General features: G+C 40.7%; 1 long non-coding RNA gene across 1 annotated transcript; it reads right to left on the bottom strand.

Moving 5' to 3' along the window:
• Window positions 1-3,380: 3,380 nt before the first annotated feature.
• On the bottom strand, window positions 3,381-4,038 carry LOC132459174 (uncharacterized). Its single transcript, XR_009526123.1, has 3 exons — window positions 3,937-4,038; window positions 3,714-3,807; window positions 3,381-3,479 (listed from the first exon to the last, which is right to left on the bottom strand). It is a non-coding gene; the product is annotated as an uncharacterized LOC132459174 (long non-coding RNA).
• Window positions 4,039-5,814: the final 1,776 nt, after the last annotated feature.

Below are 5,814 nucleotides of genomic sequence, written 5' to 3'. Positions count from 1 at the left end.
TGATACCTGAAGAGCCTCTGCTATCTCACAGCCCCTGTCCATCACGTTTAAAGCTACCATTTTACTTGGACCAAGCACCAGTCTGTCAGGCTCAAATGTCTGCCAACTATATGCTACTTGACTTTGGTGTTTCCTTGCCAATGTTTTAGTTATATTTTTGAAGCTTTTTAGTTGTTTTTTAAAGAAATTGTGCTTCGCTTCATAGCGCATGCACCAGGTATGCAAAAGTGGTCCAATTTTACGAATAGATGTAGGATAATGCACCATAAAATAATGCTTTGGCAGGAGCCTCTTGCAGGGAAACAAATGCTTGAATAACCCATGGTGCTCTGAAATCAAATGTTTCAAATAAATGGTAATGCCAGTTGATAACATGGGAGAAAATACAATATCTGCTATTTGAAGCAACAACAGAAGCAAATACCAGTGTGGATCATCTTGACAAACCAAGTCTCCAAATATAAGTGGGAGATTGCGAAGTAAACACCAAGATTGGATCGCATTTAAACCCAAGTCATTTGAGCCCTCTACCAACTTCAATGAAGGTGGCTTGTTGTTTTGATCCATGTAGCCATTGTTAAAGTTCTTAATTCTCCTGTCTATTTCCTTTGATGTTGTGTAGTTTTTGATCAAGTATAGTATAAGCAGCTTCATTTCATATTGTGCCACGCCCTCCAAGATATCGTGCATAATATCGACAGAGAAGTTTTCACATGTATTGAAGTACTGCAAAGAATTTAGAACACAAGAACGTTTAACACCCATCACATAGGGAAGACTAAGAGTTTTCTCCATCATTTGGCAGTGTTCTGCGTGAAGTGCATCATAGAAAAGTTGCAACTGAATTGCATGCTTCTGTTTTGAAAATAAAGGATGACTCTTGAAAAGATCTCCATCACAAAAGTCATTAAGAAGATCTTTTCTTGAACTGGAATGACTCTGCATCATCTCTTTTATCTTAGGGTGTTTGTAAATGAAGTCTAACGTTTTCAAAACTGGGATATAAACCAATTTATCAGTGACAACAACTGGATCATAAGTTCCAGTAGTCCGATTGCGCCGTGTATCAAATCTTGTACCAAGAACACATTCAACGGGTTCCACCCTTCCCCACTTCTCTGTGAAATACTGCCTTCTTAGTTTCAGAATTTAAGACACCAAAAGGATTTTCAATTTTTTCAAAGCACTGATCAATTTTACACTCAACCTCACTTTTGATAGGTTCCTGTAAAGATAGACACTGCTTCACAGATTCTTTTGCTTGATTATGGATATCATCAACAATCTCTTCCATTGAAGTAACCAAAGAGTTAATGATAGTTTTGCCTACACCTGCCACTTTAAGTTCAGCCACTGTCGCAGCACAGCTGTCCACAAGACTCTTATTAAGAAGGACTGGGTCAGAGGGGGCACTGTTTAATGGAAAGTCATCAACAAAACTTACAGCTAAATCTTCAGTTGAGGGGCCTGCACCAGGATCACAAGGTCCATGTGCTTTAAGATGCTTTCGAAACCCTGAAAAAGTACCAAAGAAACGAGAACAAGCAGGCTGACCACATTTCAGACGAAGTGTCTTTCCTGAACAAAGTCTGTGGATCACCTTCAAGTGCTTAATTAGTGAACTGTCATTTGCTTGAGGGCCTTTGCAAATAAAACAAAACATCTCAAGGTGTCAAAATCAGTGCAGCATCCGAGCTCTCATCTCTTTGACCCTGGGATTCACCTTGGTGGTAGCAGTATCAATCTGATAAACTGCGGTTTGCAAGAAGTGGTAGACATTGGCCAGATCCCTGTTGTACGAGGTAGCGAAGACGAAATGAGCTTTAAAAAGCTTGTCAAAAGAGGCAAGAGAATCTGGTGACTGACACGGGATTGCATGTTTGTCGATAACAATGAAATATTTGTGTGTGGCGCTCCTCTTGGTTCCCACAGCCAGTAGATAGGGTTGACGGCTCTCTGTGATGCTGTCCAGATGCCCTTCAATACTGGTCCCAGTCTGTGAAAAGAAAACTTAATCAGTCTTGCTATTAAAATGTATCTGTTGCAGTTTAGGGCCCAATCATCACCACCAGAATCACTTATTGCCACAAAATGCAAGATTTCAGCCTTATATTTTTTATTTTGCCAAATGTAAAATAAATAGATTTATTCATATCAGCGTATCTGGGGCTGATGGTGATCGATCTGTGGGGAGCCAAATCAGAGAAATATCACACGGCACTCGCTGATTACAGATGAGCATGGTCATCACATGATTTCACAAGAGTATAGTTGTAAGATTTAATATTACGGACAGAACAGTGAGCCCTTTTAAACTTTAATTAAACTGTAACATTACCTTGATGAATTTCACAAGGTGGTCAATGGCTTGTCTGGCAGAGAGCTTTCCTGGTCTCTTGTTGCGGCCATGAGGTGATGGTGGCATGAGGTGAATGAGGTGAATAAGGAGCAAGATGGAGGACATCTCACTGTCCCATCCTGAAAATACAAGAAAATTCAGAAAGACATTCTTACTAAAATGTTTATATTTTTGTTCCAAACCATTTCCTTCTTCCATTATTATTATTTCTTTAATTTGAGTGTACCATCTTCCAGTTCTTCTGTTGTGGATTCAGCGTTATGAAGGAGATCTTCAAGGTCGCTTGTCTGGGTGAGGCCACGGCTTTGTTCAAGGACTTTCTGCCTGTAGTGAGTAGGCCACTTCTCCAGGAACTTTGCAGAGATGTCATCACCAAACATCAGACTGAAATCCTGCACTATCTGCAGACAAGATGGAATACAGAAAACAACATGGCATACATTGTTAATAGGTGCACCAGGGCTGACCAGGAATGTGATCTGTTTAAGTCATTTTTCATTTCAGCTTGATTTTAATGCAAGGCATTCGAAGAGCAACATACCATTCCTGTGATGTCAAGAAATCTTGGAAAGGTGGTGAATATTTCAGAGGACTTCACTGGGTCATGAACCATTTCTTGGCGATGGATGAAGGTCTGTTTCATCTTCTCCTTGATGATTGCTTCATCAGTTGTATGCTTCATGAGTGCGATGGCCTCGCAACACTGGGTTTCTGTGGTTAGCCGATTTTCCTTACTGAAGGGGGTTCTGTCACCAGAATCTGGACCACCTGTAACAGTGATCAGTGAACAGTGACCTGTAACAGTGAAACCACATACTCATGCAATACTTGCTTTACTTCTCAAAATAGTTAAGCCACTTTCACCCCTTACACAAACGGCCAATCGTCTTTTTGCTAAACCCCCTGCGATGCACATCACTGTACCAAAAAAGCACTATGCACATTAAAGATGAATTGAACATGTGAACTCATAAAAAAAAAAAATCGAACACACTAAAAATCATGTACCTGTCAGTGGCTGAGGGTTCCTTTTCTTTTGTCCCTCTGAGGCTTCTTTTTGAAGCGTTTTCACTCTCCATGCAAGAAATCCACCCCCATCTACTGGATTGTAATAATGCTCCTAAAAACCAAGAAAGTGTTTATTTTTCCTCCTTAAAAAACTAACACGTGTTCTTGTCTGGAGAATTGATGAAATCAATGTCAACCAGTCTGACATCTGCTGTGTTCAACTTGTTGAGGTTAGGAGACAAGGTCAGCATTTAGAAATGTTAATAATTTGTTGCAATCTCACTCGGTTTTTTGATCAATACTAGAAGGAATGAGTGAAGAGGTTAGACTTGTTTTATTTACTTACATAGCCCAAAGTGCCCTGGGGATCGGCCAGGTATGGAAACAAGGCAGTGATGCCCTTTGCGTAGTCCTCTTTAACACGCCTTGAAGGGCTCGTCCTAAAGTATGCACACACACACGTATGAGATCCAAACAAAAGTACTCCTATGCCGATGCCTACTGCACTTGGTCTGAACCAAATAAAACCATAAATGTTAGGGTTGGATGTTAATTACATGACAACATACCCATGTTCACTCGCCATGTGTGCAACCAATATCTTCACCATGTCACGTCTTCTGGAATCTGTTAGGCTTTTTTTCCGAGCGTACTCTGTAAGGATCCTGTCTCCTCCAGGTTTCTCCCTCAGAATCTTTTCAATCATCTAAGTGTGAGGGGAAAATAAAGAGGGGCCAATTACATTTACAGTGACAAAAATGTAAACCATGCCCCAATTTACTTGGCCATTTCCCCCCCTTACCCCTTTTATCAGAATCACCATCTTGATCTCTCCATCTGCAAAGCTTACCCGAGCAAGACGAGTCAGGTCATCTCTGTTTCTTTGGCCAGGACTAGGCTGCAAAATGATGGTGTCATCAGAGTCCCCTTCATTTTCTGCACTAGAGCTGAGAAAGGAGCTGTTGCTGCTGGCAACGGAGTGGCTTGTAGAGGGGCTCACTGATTCTAGCATGTTAACATAACAGGTGTGATTATAATAACATGTCATTATTAAGAGGGGATCATCTGTGATAAGAGTAATGTAAAATATCACATTAGATTAGGATGGATCCACACACCAAGCTAGTTATTCCTCAGATGCTTTTTTAAGTGTCTGAAGACAGACCTGCAAACTCCTCAGAGGAAAAAAGGTGACAGTGTCACGGGGGATTTTTTTTTAATTGTAATATACAAATAACACTAGTCTGAGCGTGACTTAACAAAACTCAGCATACTTTATCAAAAATCAATGTCAAAACATCCTTGAGGCTTATAAAAAATATTTTTTTATTATTATTATTTTTACTTATTATTGGAGAGACAAAAAACAATTATTATTCTGTGAAGTTGATGAATTGTCACTTTTAGGTTTTCTACCCAGTTACCAAAAAATGAAACACTTGGAATAGTATGCGCTGTGGCAAGCACATGGTTTGCATGTGTTACTTCGAAGGCAAAAAAAATCTAAAATACAAGAAAACACAAAAACCTACATTCAACCAGTGGGGTATGGCCCCTGACTCTCTGAGGAGGTAGGTACCTCCAGGTACCCCCTCCATGCCAGGGCGCCCTGAATTTATGTTTATTAACAGCTCCTTCACCGGGGTCAAGACAATTTGAGGGCCAGATCCAGTCTACCGACTGTCGGCCTTTTCACGATTGGCTTAAAAAAATTGCTTATTTAAATTTATACCAATACGATGGTGGGAAAAGCTTACCAGTTTGTATGTTTTTTATAGCCTACTTCATTTTTATACTTGATCCGCTGACCGCTTGGAAGCCATCGGAGTACATATTTTTTTTAGAAGAAAGGGGTTATGTGGTAGGATCTTTAAGAATGCTTAACTGCAAGGGCGTAACCACGCATTCTTTGAGGGGGTCGTGTCCCCCCCAATGTTGAGAAAATACTAACCTGTCCCCCCCAATATACAGCAGGATAAAATGTAAAATATATGTTCTCTTTTTATGAACCCTGTCAATGGATCGGTCTCTTGTTATGCAGTGATGTTGCTAGGTACGCGTCCTGCGTCCCTGACGCATTAAAATCTGAAAGGACGCACTAAACTCACTATCCATGCGTCCCGGGGACGCATCTCATTTTCCCCATGAAAAACGATACATTGTGAACATTAAACAACTCGTGTTTAATCACAGTAACTGGCCAAAGAAACCTTCTTGTGAGCAGATCGGACAAGCGCTGTTTCAACCCTCTGCGCATCTACTCGGCGCAGACGTGATCCCCTGTACAAGGTATCGCGACATGCTAATTTAGCCGCTACCAAAACAACTAGCTCGTCATCGCTGATTTCATTTCAACAATTAAAAATACGAACTTCATAGTAAATAAACCCACGTTTCCACTGCTCGATGCTGTGCTCATTCGTGGCGAATGAGCAAATCAAACAAGA

The sequence above is a fragment of the Gadus macrocephalus genome, chromosome 6 (genome assembly GCF_031168955.1).
Source record: "Gadus macrocephalus chromosome 6, ASM3116895v1".
In the NCBI taxonomy this organism is placed as follows: Eukaryota; Metazoa; Chordata; class Actinopteri; order Gadiformes; family Gadidae; genus Gadus; species Gadus macrocephalus.
The sequence above is the reverse complement of the archived record's forward strand: the minus strand, read 5'-3'. Positions and strand labels throughout refer to the sequence as shown.